The sequence below is a fragment of the Pinus tabuliformis genome, chromosome 8, assembly GCF_031772625.1.
Source record: "Pinus tabuliformis cultivar Carrire ecotype Pingquan chromosome 8, CPIR1, whole genome shotgun sequence".
NCBI lineage: Eukaryota > Viridiplantae > Streptophyta > Pinopsida > Pinales > Pinaceae > Pinus > Pinus tabuliformis.
The window spans coordinates 1632376840-1632396436 of record NC_142294.1 but is presented as its reverse complement, the minus strand read 5'-3'; positions in this window follow the sequence as shown (position 1 = coordinate 1632396436).

Below are 19597 nucleotides of genomic sequence, written 5' to 3'. Positions count from 1 at the left end.
GGAGGATAAAACTCCACAAGAGGTATGGACTGGTAAGAAACTCTCTCTTTCACATTTGAGGGTATTTGGATGTGATGCATATGTACATGTTCCAAAGGAGAAACGAACCAAGTTGGATAGTAAATCTGAAAAGTGCATCTTTATTGGGTATAAGGATGGTTTAAAGGGTTATAAGCTTTGAAACCCAGTAACAAGGAAGGTTGTGTACAGTCGAGATGTGGTGTTCAGAGAGGTGATAGATGTTATTAAACATGAAATCCAACCAAAGGAACCTGAGAAGATAGAGTTTGAGCTAAAGGAGGAAGAATCAGATTCTACAGCAGAGGAGGAATCAAAAGATGAAGAGCTGCAAACTCCAGGTGTAAGAAGATTAGTTCGAGAAAGAAGGCAACCATAAAGGTATAGTCCATCTGCTTTCTGTTCAAATTTTGCTTTATCTATTACTGATGATGATCCCAGAACTGTGAAGGAAGCAGTAGATTCAGAGGATGGAAAACTCTGGAAAGAGGCCATGGTTGATGAAATGGCATCTTTGCACAAAAATGAGGCTTGGGATCTGGTGGAGTTTTCAGTTGGAAGGAAACTCATTGGCAGCAAATGGGTGTTCAAGAAGAAGACAAATGCAAAAGGAAAGGTGGAGAAATACAAAGCTCGGTTGGTAGAAAAAAACGTTATTCCCAAGTGCCGGGAATTGATTTTGGTGATATTTTTTCTCCTGTTGCCAAGGTAACTTCTATTAGAATAATTTTATCTGTTGCTGCTGCTTTTGATTTTGAGATAGAACAGATGGATGTGAAGACAACATTTCTTCATGGGGATCTAGAAGAGGAAATCTACATGAAGCAACCTAAAGGATTTGCGGTGAAGGGTAAGAAAGAACTGGTATGCAAGTTAAAGAAGTCTCTGTATGGGTTAAAACAGTCACCAAGGATGTGGTATCAGAAATTTGATACATTTATAAAGGGACTTGGCTTCTCCAGAAGCAAAGCAGATCATTGTGTGTATTTTAAATTAATTGGTGACTGTGTTATTTATTTAGTCTTGTATCTGGATGATATGTTGTTGATTGGAAATGACAAAGAAATTATCTAGGATTTGAAGACCCAATTGTCCTCCAAATTTGACATGAAAGATCTTGGTGCTGCAAACTATATTTTGGGCATGGAAATTAAAAGAGATCGGACAAAGAGGAAGCTCTAGTTAAACCAGAGGAAGTATGTCAAGACAATATTGCAGAGATTTAATATGCAGGATAGTAAACTGGTGAAGGTTCCTATTCCTGTAGGTGTAAAGTTATCTGCTGAACAGTGTCCCAAGACACAAGAAGAGGAAGATGACATGTCTCATGTTCCATAGGCAAGTGCAATCGGTAGCCTAATGTATGCAATGGTAGATACTAGACCAGAAATTGCACATGCAGTGGGAGTATTGAGCAGGTTTATGTCAAAACCAAGAAAGGAGCATTGGACAATAGTGAAGCGGGTTTTCAGGTATTTGCGTGGCACTAGTGATTATGGTTTATGCTACCAAGGAAGACCAGGATTGGACAGAGTGTTGGATATTCGTGGCTTTGTTGATGAAAACTAGGCTAGAGATCTGGATCAGAGAAGATCTACAAGTGGGTATGTGTTTAACCTATTTGGAGGTGCAGTCAGTTGGATGAGTAAGAAACAATCTGTAGTGGCACTATCAACTACAGAGGCAGAATACATGGTAGCCACTCATGCAAGAAAGGAAGCAATTTGGTTGCAGAGATTGTGTTCAAGTATGGGGTTAGTACAGGAAGCTATAAGGATAGACTGTGATAGTCAAAGTGCAATTTTCTTGGCAAAGAACCCTGCATATCATTCAAAGACAAAGCACATTGATGTTCATTATCACTTTTTGAGGGATATGATAGAAGAAAAAAAGGTGCTGCTGGTAAAGGTGGACACTTTGGAGAATATTACAGATGCATTGACAAAATCTATGAGCTTTGAGAAGTTATCTTGGTGTAGAGAAACAATGGGCATTGCAGGGCTGGATAAATGACTAAGCTCTCTTGTTGCCCCCTGTGGAAAGAAAACAACAAGTGGGAGAATGTTGGATTGTGTTATATTCTTTCCACGACTAGCCCCCGTAGTTAACTGGGTCGTTAGAGGGGGGTTGGAGCCCCCCCTTCGTTGCGCTGATTGCGTAGTGGGGGGGTCATAGGGGGTTTGAGGGGTGCAGGTAACCCCACTCTGCCCTAGAAAATTTTTGTTTTGGACCCTATGTTAGGTTGGGCGTACCTACCTATGGTTTTGTGCATGATTTTCGCACATGGTTTTGGACGCGATGGTTTTCGGTCCATGGTATTGGATGCTTTGGCATGTATAAATATGTATTGTAACATTGAAAGGAACATAATGAAAAATCAAGTTGGTAGTCCCAGTTTTGGGATCGAGGGGAAAATCTCTGTGTATATGTGTTTTATGTGTTATGCTCTCACATTGTTTATTTTATGTGTTTTAGAATTCGTATCCAGGTAATTTCTGTACGGGGTTAAAACCTACATGGCCTGGTTGCAATCTGTCAAGTCAGTTGCGGAATTCCATGAGAGCTCCCAGCACAATACATGTGCATCCACATGCACATGAAATTCCTTCTTCCAATCCGGGAAGACTAGGATTGGTGCAATGACCATTTTCTCCTTTAGCACATCCAAGCTCTTCTGGCATTCTTCATTCCAACAGAACGTAACATCCTTCTTTAACAATTTTTCCATCGACGCGGTGATCTGTGCATAGCTCTTGATGATTTTCCTATAGTATCCCATATGCCCCAACGTTGCACATAGCTGTTGTTGGAAATAATACTGAGAGGGGGGGGGGTGAATCAGTATTATCAAGTTCTTTTAATAAATCTTCCTTATTTATTCTTTGAATTATTTTTGCATGTCAGTACCATAAAATAATGAGCATGAACAAAGAAAACAGATAGTCACACCAAAGAACACAAGATGTAAGGTGGAAACCCAATGTGGGTGAAAACCACCTGCTGCAATATGTCTCTATCTTCTTTCAAATTAGAAACTCCTTTTAAAATGGTTTTGTACTGGTGCAGTCCTTTACCAGTACGCAGGCTGCAACCTGCAGAGAGCTACAACTCTCTCTCGTTTTCCAGTCTCTCCTGGAAGGGAGCTACAACCCCCTACTTCTTTTCTTTCAAGGACCACTTTTCATAAATTTTCAAACTGGATCCAAGAACATCAAAAACCCATCAACTACACTTGCATCATCAATCTCTGATTTCACCAAAGCCAACCCGCATACAGATCTGCAAATATTTCCTTATAACTTTGCAGTTGTTACATCAGACATACCCAGATCATAACATGTGTAAAATAAAACATGCATCAATAATTCAAACCCAGATTATTAGATTTATAGATCAAGCGTATGCCACATATCACAGATCAAAATCATATAGAGATACCACTATTCCAGCCTTAAGATTTTGACCCATCAATAGAACTTATCCTTCTCCTTACGCTCAGGTTCCTTCTTCATTCAAATCCAGATCTGCACCAAAACCCAATCACAATATTCCAGATCTAGCACTTTATCAGATATTCGATAATTCAGAAGATGCTTTGCCAAATGATCTCCTTCCTCTTTTATAGTCTTAGGCCTTTCACAATACCACGGGCCAAAACCATAGGATCAAAAAACTGTTGGACTAATACCATGAACCAACCATGACAGTACGTGAGATCAACACTTTTGACGAGGTACCATGGTCCAAAACCATAGGTTCAAATACCAAGGACTAACTACCATGGACCAAAGGTAAGTTCTCCAACATATACGCGCTTTTCCTTGCATGAAAGTGCGTACCAAGGTCCAAAACCATAGGTTCAAATACCAAGGACTAACTACCATGGACCAAAGGTAAGTTCTCCAACATATACACGCTTTTCCTCATAGGTTCAAATACCAAGGACTAACTACCATGGACCAAAGGTAAGTTCTCCAACATATACGCGCTTTTCCTCATAGGTTCAAATACCAAGGACTAACTACCGTGGACCAAAGGTAAGTTCTCCAACATATACACGCTTTTCCTTGCATGAAAGTGCGTGAACTTTTTCTCTACATGAAATAAACTTTTCTCTGCATAAAAGTGCGTGAACTTTTCTCTACATGAAATAAACTTTTCTCTGCATAAAAGTGCGTGAACTTTTCTCTACATGAAATAAACTTTTCTCTGCATATAAGTGCGTGAACTTTTCTCTACACTATAATTTATTATCTGAGATGAGTGGGTTGCCATCAAGTACAACATATGTATCATAATGCCAACAATCTCCCCCTTTGGACTTGATGGCAACAACAACCAATCACTCTCCCCCTTTGACATCAAGGGCAAAGGCTTATGCTCCCCCTAAGAACATGCTCCCCCTGACTATAAACCAGATCTGCAAAGAAGAACCATAATCCATGACCATGAAAGAGATAGAGACGTATTGCAGCAATATTCAGACCAGCATCCATGATCTCCTTCTGTACTTCCTCCATAATGCCAACAATGCATGATATGCTCCCCCTGAACCTGTGCCATTCGATCTTTGACCAATCCGCAACCCAGCACATGTATGCATATACTTCAAATGAACCTTGCGTACAACCAACAATCAGAAGAGATTCAACAACAAGATGATGCATCAACAACCCCCAGCTTTTGCCTGAGGTATTCAAAGGTCTCCCTAGGCAATGGTTTGGTGAGTATATCAGCAACCTGTTCCTTAGAAGGAACATACTCCAACTTGACCTTTTGTTCAAGCACTTGTTCCCGGAGAAAGTGATACTTGATTGGTATGTGCTTGGTTTTTGAATGCATGACTGGATTCTTTGAAATGCTGATTGCACTTGTATTATCACATAAGATGGAGATGGGTGGTGTACAAGTGATTTGAAAATCCTGCAAGGTCTGCATCATCCAAAGGAGTTGAGTGCAGCAAGATGCAGCAGCAACATATTCTGCTTCAGTTGTAGACAAGGCAATCGAACTCTGTTTCTTGCTGAACCAAGATACTAATCTGGAACCCATAAAGAATGCACCACCACTTGTGCTTTTCCTGTCATCCACGCTTCCAGCCCAATCTGCATCTGTATAAGCATGAAGTGTGAGATCTGTATCTCTAGGATACCATAAGCCATAGTTTTGAGTCCCTTGAAGATATTTGAAGATTCTCTTTACTGCCTGAAGATGAGTTTCCTTTGGATTTTCCTGAAATCTTCCAACTATTCCCACTGCATGCATGATGTCTGGTAGGGTACCTGTCAAATAAAGTATACTTCCAATCATAGATCTGTAAGTTTGTTGATGCACTGCTACTGATTCATCATTTGCACTGAGGTTACATCCTGTGACCATGGGTGTACATACTGGTTTTGCTTCTTCCATACCATATTTCTTCAAAATCTGCTTGAGATACTTGGTTTGAGACAAGAAGATCCCTCCTTCATTTTGTTGGATTTGCAAACCAAGAAAATATGTCAGTTCTCCCAGCAAGGACATTTCGAATTCTTTCTGCATCACCAAGGCAAAGCTTTGACTCATAGCTTCTTCATTGCTGCCAAAGATAATGTCATCTACATACACAACAAGTATCAGCAATTTGTCATTTTGAACTTTTATATAAAGATTGTTGTCTGCTGATCCTTTTGAAAAACCTTGTTGATGAAGATATTTGTCCAAACGATAGTACCAAGCCCTTGGAGCTTGTTTGAGGCCATGGAGAGCCTTTTTCAATTTGCATACAAGATTTGGATCATTTCCAAGAATGAAACCATCTGGCTGCTCAATATATACTTCTTCTTCCAAGTCTCCATTCAGAAAGGTTGATTTCACGTCCATTTGAAATACTTTGAAGTTTTGAAAGCTTGAGAGAGCAAGGAACATTCGGATGTCCTCAAGTCTTGCAACAGGAACAAAAGTTTCTTCAAAATCTATTCCTTCTTGCTGCGCATACCCTTTACAAACAAGTCTGGCCTTGTTTCTAATTACTTCTCCATTTTCATTCAATTTATTTTTGAAGACCCATTTTGTTCCTATAACATTCTTATCCTTTGGTCTAGGAACCAGCTCCCAAGTGTTGTTCTTTTCGATCTGCTCAAGTTCTTCATCCATTGCTTTGACCCAACATTCATCTTTGCATGCCTCTTTCACATTTTGTGGTTCAGTGGAAGAGAGTAATGCCAAATAGCTTGAAGCTTCTGCAATTGTTCTTCTTGTTTGTACACCTGCTTCTTTCTGTCCCAAAATCTGAGATTCTGGATGATTCTTCTGAACATATCTGGATGGAGTCTTCTCTTCTATCCTTATCGACTCCTCTGGTTCTTCTTGAGGTTCTTCTTCTTCATCATTCTGTCTTTGAGGATGGCCTTCATCTTCTTCGATATCTTCATGATTTACTTGCCTAGGAATGTATCCCTTCTCATCAACCACTACATCAATGCTGTCAACAATTCTTCCAAGTCTTTTATTATAGCACTTGTATGCTTTGATGTGTGGAGAATAACCAAGAAGGATGCCTTCATCTGCTCTAGGTTCAAGTTTGCCAAGTTGCTCATCAGTATTTTTAATATAGCATTTTCTCCCAAAGATTTTGAAGTGCTTTACCGAAGGAGTCTCACCATACCAGAGCTCATGAGGGGTTTGAGTGATGTTCACTTGGACATTTGTTTTGTTGAGAATAATAACCGCAGCATGTGCTGCTTCACCCCAGAAAGTTGCGGGAGTTCCAGATTCATCAAGCATAGCACGAGCCATTTGTTGGACAGTTCTGTTCATTCTTTCCACCACTCCATTTTGCTGAGGAGTTCTAGCTGTAGAGAATTCTCTTCTTATCCCATGTTCTTCACAGAAATCGAAAAATTCATTTGAGGTAAACTCCCCACCTCTGTCGGATCTAAGACACTTAATTTTGTATCCTGATTCATTTTCAACCAAGGCTTTAAAGGATTTGAATTTTTCGAATGCTTCATCTTTGTGCTTCATAAGTCCTAACCAGACAAACCTGGAGAAATCGTCAATGAATAATATCAAGTATTCTTCTCCTCGAGGTGTCCTTTTCCTGAATGGACCACATGTATCTGTATGTACTAGCTCAAGAGGCATGCTAGCTGATCCTTCCTTTTCCGGAAAGGTAATTCTGGTTTGCTTTCCAAACTGACATGATTTGCATATGGTGTTGTCTGGAACTTTGATATCTGGAAGACCACGAACTGCCTGATATTTGCATGCTTTCCTTATTTGTGAAAAGCTTAGATGCCCCAACCTCCGGTGCCATAACCAGTGCTCATCATCCTTGCTTAGATAGCATTGTTGTTGTACTTCTTCAAATATGTATAGATTATTTGGAGTTCTTTTACCTTTGATCACTGTTTTACCTGTATCAAGATCACGAACAAGACATCCATTTGATCTGAATATCACCTCGGTTCTTTGATCACACATCTGGCTGACACTTAGAAGATTATGTTTCAATCCATCAACATACAAAACATTTCCAGCTTTGACCTTTTCTTTTAACTGAGCAGTGCCTTTTCCTTTTATAGTTGCAGGAGTATCATTTCCAAAAGAAACTTTCTTTCCTTTTTCTAGAGCAGAATATGATTCAAGTTTTTCTTTATCACCTGTCATATGCTTCGAACATCCACTGTCAATGTACCATAGATTTTCCTGTCCCTCTGCATAAAATGCTATCCCACATCTTTCTATTTGTGGTTCCTTTATTCTCCATGTTTTGGTGCTTGAGGCTTGTTCCTTTGTCTGCTGAAACCTGCTCCTGCATTCAGAATCTTCATGACCAAAGTTATTGCAAATAGAACATTCAACTTCATTTTCAAGAACCGAAAAGTTGTTATAGGTCCTCTTTGTAATCCCGGTCATATTTCTTTGTTTTTGAGCTTCTCTAGTCATGATCGTTTTATATGCAACACATTGAGCTGCTTTGTGACCAAAGTTATGGCAAGAAAAGCATTGTCCATTGAAGAAATTTCTGCGGTTATCAAATCTTTCAGCCAAACGATTGTAATTTCTATTGTCATTCATTCTTGAAGCAAATTGAGAGGATTTTACCTGTGGCTGGTTGTAGCTTTTGTTCATCCTTAAGATGGATTGCCCCTGATTTGCCTGATAGTCTTTGTTTGTAATTGGTCCCTGCTTTACTTGGTGATCTCCATTGTGCTTTTGCTCATTCCTTCTTGCTGCATCAAGATAACTCTTTGAGGTGGATGCTTGAGAAGTTTCTCCATTATAGCCCAGACCTGTCTTGTTTAGAGGAGAGCGATGTACATTGATGATCTCATCCAGAGTTTTAGATCCTTTGGCAAACTTAAGATTAATAGCCTTTGTTTTCTCAATCTCTTTTCTAAGACCAACAATTTCGCCTTCTAACTTTTCAAGATATTTTTCTTTTTCATCAATTTGAAGTTGTAGAGTATCAATGATCCTATTCTTTTCTTCTATACATGTCTTGAGTCTAGAAATTTCTTCACAAAAGCTATCCACATCTATAGCATCCATGTAATCATCATCTTCAAATGCCATTAAGAGTTTATAGTCATTACCTCGTTCATCTTCGTCACTATTTGATAGACCATCACTATCTTCATGAGTGTAGTAGCTTTTCTTATTTGCAATTTGTTTCTTGTTCCATCTAGCAGGTTCCTTTCCTTTATCCTTATGAGGACATTTTGCAGCATAATGACCTACTCTTCCACAAGCAAAGCATTTAAAAGGTAACTTACCTCTGAACCTTCCAGTTCCCCTTTGAAGATTTCTGACAAAATTTGATTCTTCTTCTTCTTCTTCTGGCACGTGACTTGCTTCATAATAGTCTCCTTTGCCCGAAGCCTTGAAAGCAGCTTCTCTTCTGTCTGATGGACCTCCCTTTCTCATTTCATAAGCAGTTAGAATTCCATGTAGCTGAGACATAGTAAGAATTCGTAGATTTTCCTTTTCTTCTTTTGCAGACACTTTAGATTCAAACTTGGGGGACAATGATCTTAGAACTTTTTCAACCACAATAGCCTCTTTTATTTCTTCACCCAAGTTTTTCATGCAATTAACAATCTCATCTACCCGAAGGAAATAGTTAGCCACACTTTCATCATTATACATTCTGAGATTCTCATACTGAATCCTGAGGGTTTGAAGTTTAGCACGCTTTACCTGTTCATCTCCTTCGTAACTCAAGACAATCTTGTCCCATATTTCTTTTGCGGATTTATATTGCATAACCTTCACGAATTCTGTTTGAGATAAGCATCCCAACAGAGTATTGACTGCTTTAGCATTTGTTTCATATTTCTTCTTTTCGGCCGTATTTGTAGGAGTAGCTGAAGGAAAAGTGTAGCCTGTATCTATGATATCCCAAACTTCTGTACCAAGAAATTGAAGATAGGCAGTAACTCTTACCTTCCAATAATTGAAGTTTGTCCCATCAAAAATTGGTGGCCTGATTGATGCTTCCCTCTCGTAGTTGCTCATGATGAATGATCTTCCTTCAAGCGATCAAGCTTCTCTGAAGGACCTGCTCTGATACCAATTGTTGGAAATAATACTGAGAGGGGGGGGTGAATATTATCAAGTTCTTTTAATAAATCTTCCTTATTTATTCTTTGAATTATTTTTGCATGTCAGTACCATAAAATAATGAGCATGAACAAAGAAAACAGATAGTCACACCAAAGAACACAAGATGTAAGGTGGAAACCCAATGTGGGTGAAAACCACCTGCTGCAATATGTCTCTATCTTCTTTCAAATTAGAAACTCCTTTTACAATGGTTTTGTACTGGTGCAGTCCTTTACTAGTACGCAGGCTGCAATCTGCAGAGAGCTACAACTCTCTCTCGTTTTCCAGTCTCTCCTGGAAGGGAGCTACAACCCCCTACTTCTTTTCTTTCAAGGACCACTTTTCATAAATTTTCAAACTGGATCCAAGAACATCAAAAACCCATCAACTACACTTGCATCATCAATCTCTGATTTCACCAAAGCCAACCCGCATACAGATCTGCAAATATTTCCTTATAACTTTGCAGTTGTTACATCAGACATACCCAGATCATAACATGTGTAAAATAAAACATGCATCAATAATTCAAACCCAGATTATTAGATTTATAGATCAAGCGTATGCCACATATCACAGATCAAAATCATATAGAGATACCACTATTCCAGCCTTAAGATTTTGACCCATCAATAGAACTTATCCTTCTCCTTACGCTCAGGTTCCTTCTTCATTCAGATCCAGATCTGCACCAAAACCCAATCACAATATTCCAGATCTAGCACTTTATCAGATATTCGATAATTCAGAAGATGCTTTGCCAAATGATCTCCTTCCTCTTTTATAGTCTTAGGCCTTTCACAATACCACGGGCCAAAACCATAGGATCAAAAAACTGTTGGACTAATACCATGAACCAACCATGAAAGTACGTGAGATCAACACTTTTGACGAGGTACCATGGTCCAAAACCATAGGTTCAAATACCAAGGACTAACTACCATGGACCAAAGGTAAGTTCTCCAACATATACGTGCTTTTCCTTGCATGAAAGTGTGTACCAAGGTCCAAAACCATAGGTTCAAATACCAAGGACTAACTACCATGGACCAAAGGTTCTCCAACATATACGCGCTTTTCCTCATAGGTTCAAATATCAAGGACTAACTACCATGGACCAAAGGTAAGTTCTCCAACATATACGCGCTTTTCCTCATAGGTTCAAATACCAAGGACTAACTACCGTGGACCAAAGGTAAGTTCTCCAACATATACGCGCTTTTCCTTGCATGAAAGTGCGTGAACTTTTTCTCTACATGAAATAAACTTTTCTCTGCATAAAAGTGCGTGAAATTTTCTCTACATGAAATAAACTTTTCTCTGCATAAAAGTGCGTGAACTTTTCTCTACATGAAATAAACTTTTCTCTGCATATAAGTGCGTGAACTTTTCTCTACACTATAATTTATTATCTGAGATGAGTGGGTTGCCATCAAGTACAACATATGTATCATAATGCCAACAGCTGTTTCACACTCCTTGGTGCTTCCAAATTGATTATGACCGCGATCTTCGCAGTGTCTACCATCAAGCCTTGTCTGCATGCCACATGACCCAGCAAGATCCCAAAAGGGACAGAAAACAAGCATTTCTTCAGATTGAGCACGATCTGGTACCTCCGACATGTATCTAGCATCAAGCGCAGACTTGCCACATGGTGATTTACCAATCCAAACATTGTCCAATCGTCAAAGTATACCTCTAGGAATTTGTGAATGAAATCCTTGAATGCCACAATGACTATGTGTGAAATGATCATCGGCGCGTTCTTCAGCCCAAAAGGCATCACCGTATACTAGAAGCATCCCCATTCAATTGCGAAGGCCATCTTACTTCTATCCTCCGGCGCGATCTTGATCTGATGGTACCCAAAGAACCCATCAGTGAACAAATATGCTTCTTGGCTGCCAACATTATCCAGGACCTGATCGGTGAATGGAGTTGGGAAGGGATCATGCACACAGGCATCATTCAACTTCCTAAGATCTACACATATACTTATTTCTTCTGTTTGCTTCTTTTCCTAAACTACTATTGGGCTCACCTAATCAGATTCTTCCACTAGTTCAATAATACCTGCCGCGAGCATCTTATCTAATTCTAAGCAGACCCTTTCTTTATACATCGAATTGAGGCGGTAAGGTCTTTTCTTCACAAGTTTCTTGTCTGGTTTTAGGGTGATTTTCATGACACCCAGGTCCCCTATTATCCCTTTCAGATCTGAAAAATTCATGGGGAACAGATCTTGATATTCGCGGAGTAGTTCGGCGACCTTATCCACTGTCGCGTCGTCCCAGTAGTCCCCAACCTTTGCAAACTTTGGCTCCACCTCCGTACCAATGTTCACCTGTCTAGTTTTGAGTGGCTCAGTTATGTCAGGGTTCTCTAGTTGTGGTCCTTCAACTTCGTGATGACCTTTAGTCTCTGGAATATTAATCTTCCTCCTGTCTTTGTCTTCTTCTTCCATTGTTACATTGTAGCACTCCAGTGCGGGGCTCAGCTGGGTAGTCCAATCAGGTTGAATCAAATCTAGAGGATCCTGCAATATCCTGAAAATTGCTGCCCTAACCTCCTACAACGCTTCATTGATACTTTCAATCCCATCCTCAAAGCTAAACATCATCAAAAATCCTTGGTGCAAAACATCCCATTCTTCAATGTCATGGCAGAGTTCCGTGTCCAAGTACCAATTCATCGGTATAACATCCAAGGTATGAAAAAATAGATGTACCCACTCCAGCTGAGGCTTCGCTCCATACGCTTCAGTCCATTTGGCCAAATGGTCACGCAGATCATTTCTCCCATCATATTTTTCTATTAGCCGTACTTGTGGGTGACCAAACTACACTCTCATCATTTTTCTGTATGCATGCCAATAATCAAAATTGTCCTTGTGAGTGCCCTACCATCTCGCAAGCGTGGCACGTAGCGCCAGTCCAGGGCCTGGAAGCGATGTTTCTCTGGCACTTCTCTCTCAAATGCATCCAAAAAGTGATCAACATCAGTTAAACCATCATACTGAGGCAGATTTCTTACCTTTGACGATACACAATGCAACGACTTGGTCATCATATTACAGCGCAGAGTAGATACTTCATGTAGTCGATTATGCTAGTGTTCCATTTCTTCATCTGAATATGATGTGCAAGAACTTTTGCAGTCCCATGCAATACGTCCATCTGATGTCAGATTCACCCAATCTTGATCTTGCGTCGTTATCTTGTAAATCTAGTCCAAATCGTCATCACTTTCATAATCGCGGACCGATTCAGTATAGAGCGGTCTTTCTGCAGGGTCCAGTGGCACCACTACACAAAGCGATTTCTTCTCAAATATCATCTTTCGCTTCTTCAGATTGATTACCCCATTCATGTCAATGGCCCAATCGATCCCAAGGAGCGCGGGGTAGGGATTGTTGTCATCCACAATCTCTATCACTTCAAAATTAGCTAGTGCACTCACGCCTTCGATATCAACTGTTACCCCCTGCAACCTCCCCATTGGGATGATTTTCTGCTGATTCTCCATCCTTAACTGAATCAGAGACCACTATAGCGCAGGTCTCCCCATTCTCTCCCATGTCTGTTTCGGAAAAATGTTCACGTCCGACCCCAAATCTAAAATAACCTGATCCATCTCATATTCTCCTATCTGTGCGGTGAGTCTCATCTCACGTCTAGTTCTTGCCTTATGCTTACCAAGCTTTCTAACTACGTGCGGTCTATCAATAGCATTTTCTTTTCCATCGTACCTATTTATCAGCTCCTGCAGTCCCTTCACTGCCTTTCTATCGCGTAGCAGTTTCATGTAGGTCTCCAAGAATCTGGTAATCATGGATGGGTCTATTTCTTTAGTTGGTTTCTCTTGACTCCCAGAGGTAGAGGCCTCAACAAAAGTTTTCTTCACTTCCATAAATGTTTCTTTCACGCATTCTAGATCAAACCCAGTCTCCTTTTCTCGTGCTTTACGGACCCGCTCACCTTCTTCTGGTTGCTTCCCCTTATCTTCACTAGTCGTTGCCCCACTCCGCAGCACAATCTTTACCTTAGGGTCTCCCTCACGAGGATCAACCCTCATCATTTGCAGATTCTGAGTCGGTTGATGAGGTTGCGCCCCCTTCTCGCGTGTCTTAGCTAACAATATAGGGCAATCCTCCATCGCATGGTCAAACTGAGTACAATAGCGGCATGACAGCCGCATTAGATTCGGGAAGTCTCGTATGTAGTGTCCTGATCCTACACAATTGTAACAAATAATCTAGCGTCGAGCTCTACCAGGTCCTCCTTGACCTCGGCCTCATCCGCACCCCTGATACTCGCCTCACGCTCCTCCAGCACCTTGGTTCAAAGGCCGCGTTTCTGCCTGCACCCTATATGCAGGTGTCCTATCCATCATTAATTCGTAACTACGGCAATTGTGCTCATCATGTCCCACTGACTGACATAAGTTGTGGAATAGTTGTTACAGTGTCTATACGAATTTCTGTAGCAAATGGAAATTGTCTGTCGCATGTTTCCCAGCTACCTGATAGAGAGCACACCATAGAGCAGGCCCTGTGCTTGGCCCTGCTGCAACTTCTGGCCTCAGAGGCATTGGTCCCCCTATTGCAACATAATTTTCGAAAACTGGATAATGATATTTTTCATGCCCCTATCTTTTGCACTTTAGGCACCACACTTCTTCGCACGCCTTCGACCAAGCTATTCTTCCTTTTTTTAGACTCTGCATTTTGAGGAAAAGGTTCTGCAACTGCGCATGAATTCGTTGAACCCCTAGATTAGCATCTTGCATTAGTGTCTCATGCAATCTCATCGCGATTTCCAGAGATTCCGCCTAGGTCCCCCAAAACATTAAGGTAATTGCATAACCTGCTTTTCACACAAGAGCATCTTAATCCAAGTAAGATTTCAAATACTTACCTCATGGCCCTTTGAAGAAGAGGCGCTCTGCTTCGCTTTAACTAACTGAAGTATCAATCGCAAACTCTGTCACAAATATTCCTATGATACGATCGAGCCAATGATCGACAGCACGCTCTATCTTATCTTCAAAGGCTTCCAATCTTCGTACTAACTCCGGAGTCTAGACAATCAAAACGTCAAGCCTCCACCTCCCTTGGTCGTCTGCCAACTTCGCAATCCACTCATATAATTCAAACGGGAAGGAACAAAAGAAGATTTCGTGTATCTCTGTGTATAGATATTTGTCCAACCACTGTTCTTTTGTCAATCGCGGATTCTTGTTTTCTTGCACCACGAATTCGTGGATCTTTCTATCCAACCAATCTTCAATCTCCTTCTTAGTTGGATTCCAATGATGCGACATCACACATCTCGTTATGCAGATCCCAGTACTGGAAACAAAACCATTTGTTGGCTTGATGCGCCCTGACCCAGGTTTGGTGTTAAGCAGCCAAGAAAATCCCTACATTATTGGCCCTTTCAGGATCAATCTGCAAAGCGCGGACTGAAGTCTCACCCGAAGTAGTATGGGAGGATGCAAGAAACAAGTTTTTGCACCCTGAGATGGTTGTGATGTTGGTTATATGCCCTAATCCTTCCTTCATGTAGACTGATAAGCCCTTCAGGGATTATTAAAAGTATTTCTCTTATTCGTCCTTGAAGCCTCCGTGAAAGTCTCTGATCATCCTTTGCGGACCCCAAATAGATCGATCAGGCATTTACGTGCCTCTGTAATTACTCCTACTTCTGTATTTACTCAGAGTCTCTTAAGTATTGGTTAACTTTAACATGCATTACGGTTGTCTCCGCATAAACAGATATTCTTACTTGCATTCATATGACAAAGTAAAATACATAGATTCACGCATCAATATAGCATTAATTCATAACCCTAGTATTCAACATAACATAATTGCAACATTCATAACAGAAGTAAAATAAAGCATACACAAATAATTCCAGAATACTTCTCTTTATTGATAATCCAGATTTCCAATACAGATTCTAACTACCCTGTGCACACAGTTGCAGGGGTCTGCGCACTCAGCTGCAGACTTCTACCCTAGGCCTCCGCGCACTCAGCTGTAGAGCCTCTACCTACGCTAAGACTCTTTGCTCTTAGCTCTCACAGACCCATAAAATTACTCAGAACTCTACCAAACACTTATGAACTGCCTTAGACTCTTCTAAGACTCCCTTTTTATACAATCCCATGGTCCGTGGACCAAGGGCAGATCTCATCAAGCCGACACCAACTATCTAAACTAAGGGCGAAAAGCCTTTTTTTATTGCTTACATCTTTGTGCTCCACAGCCAAAAAATGCGGAGACTTTACGTTATTTACACAAAACTTTGGCCTTTAGCCCCAAAACTCATGCTTTTAACCCCAAAATTGACCCCAGGGGACCCATTCCCAACACTAATTCAATAAGATCATGAAATGATCTGCAAAAGATATTTCTAGAAAAATAAAAAGATCATGATCTTAAATAAGAAATATTTAGAATGACTAGAAAAGAAGATGAGAGCCTTGAGGATATAATAGGTCGATTTATGTATAATGTTAAGGGGGAAAAACTGCATCATTTAGGATTTGACACACTAAAAACCCTCTTAATTAGAAAATTTAGGGATGAGTGGATTGATCTCCTTGATCTCATGAGTAGAGGTGATGTATACCAATTATCATTAGAATAAATTTGTGTGACATGCAAGCACATATCAAGAGGAAGGGAAAACGTAAGTAAATCAACATCAAGATGAGTAAGTCAAGCTGAACTTGGAAATCTGCTTGATAAATTTAAAACATAAATTCTTAGAAATCTAAGTGAACAAGTAGAAATGTTAAGAATGAAAAATGAGTAAAAATAAGATGTTGATATTTCTGTTATCCATGCAGAATCACATGCTACTAAATATTTACCATCATTACCAAATTTGAAGGAAGTTTACCAAGAGGAAAATGGAGCAAGTCAATAACCAAAGTAGCTATGTTATGTAGCTCCAAGAAGACCATAGCAGCCTAATAAACCTGGTATGATGCAAGAACCTAATTCACAATTTCAAGGCTATACACATCCATCTCAAATAAACTGGAACACACCCTTTCCTTTGCAATGTTGATCATCTCAACCCCAAAACCAATCTTGGCAATAAGGTTGGAAAGGACATTATGGGAGAAATCCACAATATTTTCCTCAATATCCTCCACACTCAACTCCATGCTATCTATACGATCCACCTCCACCACAACCACAACTCTAACCACGTCCATCTCAAATATTCACTCCGACTCAACTACATGTACAACCATTTTTGAACTCAAACAATCTAGTAACTCAACCTGTTAGTGTTGGAATCTTCCTTAGGCTGAGGGAAGGCGAGATTCAAGGCCACATCAAACCAAGCTCAACCTCGTAGCTAGCCCTACGAGGACAGGAGAGGGCTCTCTCCGGCTCTATCTCGGCAAAAGGTCTTCAAAGGAGCTGAGATGACTTATAATGGATATTGATTTTAGGCTAGTAAATGGATAGGTAGGTTTGATTTAAATTTTTTGGGGTTTTGTTGGAGAAAAGGGAAAAACAAATTTGGGCTCGGGGATGAGACTAGATCTTTGCAGAATTCAAGTTGGGGCAAGGTAGGTAGTAGCTTTGATGTTTTTTGATCATATGTATGGATGGATCAGAATGACAAGGAGCTGAAAAGGGCAAGGGGAAACAGGGATCCTCTCCAGATTGGTGAAAACATATAAAACTAAACAAATTTAAAGGCAGAGCACTAAAATCAATGGATTCTACCTCACTTACTCATTCATTTAGTTTCAGAAGCAAAAGAAGGGAATGGCATACATTAAAACATTAAAGAGCTTACAAATAACTGAGAGAACACACCATCAAAACTGAAAACCACATGAATCCCAACAGGTGCTGCAAAACCTCTGATCTTTCCGTAGCCAAAATGCAGAAGATATGTACAATAGTGTGCCAAAACTTTCCCAATAGTCCAACCCTTGCTACTGACTGAAAATCTACATAATATAGACCATGCCAACCTATCTCCTAGCCTCTAGGGGTCGATCTCCTTCTTCTAGGAGAAGTTTGAACTAATTCCAAACATAGAGCTGAAAACTAGGCATCCCAACAACCTGCCTCTAAAAGAAGGGAAACTGATCCATTTCATTAATTTTTTGCTATTTTGTGAATGAATCATCTAGAATAGGTAAATAAGTGCCAAAGTTACATCATATACGTCAAACTACATCAAGATAAGTCAAATATTACATCAGAAGGTGAAACTAGTGAAAACTGGCTGAATTTCTAAGCTGGAAGATGAAAATTTGACCAAAAATCTCTATGCGCCGCGCGCCTGAGCTCTATGCATCGCATGCCTTTCAGCCTACTTTTGGGGCGCTTCCCGACATCAAAATCAAGCTCACAATAGCTGGTTGGAAAGCCCTGGATGTCTGCTATCCAGCCCAAGTGGAATTTCCCAATTTGGAGCTCATTTGCCCCTTCAAAATTTCATTCTCCCACAAGTACTTCCTGTTGATGCAAAAGGTGGCAAAAAGGTGATTTTCATGGTGTTTTTAACCCTTTTGATCATCCAGAACTTGATGAAATGCCTTGGCCATACTAGAGCATGAATAACTTACCATGACAAATCCAAAACTATAAAGTTTTCCTCCAGCAAGTGTCCCAATCATAAGCGCGCACGTCGACGCGCTACGCGTTGGGCTGAAAAATCTGTCTTGCAAGCCAATAATTTCCAAAATAACAAAAATTTCTCCGAATTTGCTCAAATTTGGAGTGAAGACCCTCCATCATGAAGTACCTCGGGAGGCGGCTGTAGCACTGTGATGAAGTCACGAGAGATGAAATCCTCCCAAGTAATGCCCTGCTGTGTGAGCTGTTGTACCACAATGATTTTGATCAGCGCGTAATGATATATACTGCTATGCTGCTGTGCTGGGGTCTTCCTCTGTACAAGATATGTCATCCTCTCTATAATGCGATACATGAAGTATGGAATGCTCATCATATGTACCCTCGTGAAATGAATCAACAAACGAATATGGTACGTATAGAGGCGTGAGAATTTGCCCTCACAACTGAAATATCGAATGATAAGCTTCATCAAGGGTGCAAACTCATCCTTTAGAAATCTGAATGGAAATACCCTGCTTAGCTGCCTTATAAACCCAGGTTTGATGTATGGCTCATAGTAGAATTTTTCTAGTTGTTGTCTTTTGTTCCATTCCTCTCCTACATTTGGTATTCCAGTGGCCTGAGCAATGGTCTCTGGTGACAGAATGAAATTTACTCCAGCAAGATTTACATGGCCATCATGTAAGTGTAGAACAAATATATGAGCTAGCTCATGATGATGCTGAGTTTGTGAAATCAGCTCACAATAGTGGTAACATGACTGATAGCGAAAACAATCCATTGCAAGGGAGCAAGCATGCAATTGAGCCAAAGAAGTAGGTTCCTCCCTGAGATGCTTACCACTTTTACCACTTTTATGAGACCTCCGTGGTACATTAATTTCTGCTGTGGAATCACAGTCATACTCCTATTCATAAACTGAATCCATCTCTGACATTGTGCTGAAATCAGACTGTTTGCAAAATGTATGCTGATATAGGTATAGTGAAGGCAAAAATTTCAGTGTATGCTTTACTCCTCAAATGTGTCACATGTGTATGAAAGTATCATAGGAAAGCCAAATAAGAATAGTTTTGTCAAATGAGTTTGCATGAAAAAACAGTGTGAAAATGACAATGGCCATAACAATGATAGCAGTGATGTAATGGCAAAGAGAGAGCATGAGGCTAAGGTTAATAATGAGCATGGACACCACTGAAAAAAGATGACACAGGCATATATTAACTCACACAGTCCCTAATATTTGTTTCAAACCCTAAGAAGTGAAATTGGAAATAAACATAGGGTTTTACATTTCACACTTGTTTCTCCACATTCAAAACACCATAATCATGTCTAAAATTCACTGAGCAAACATAAAGAACC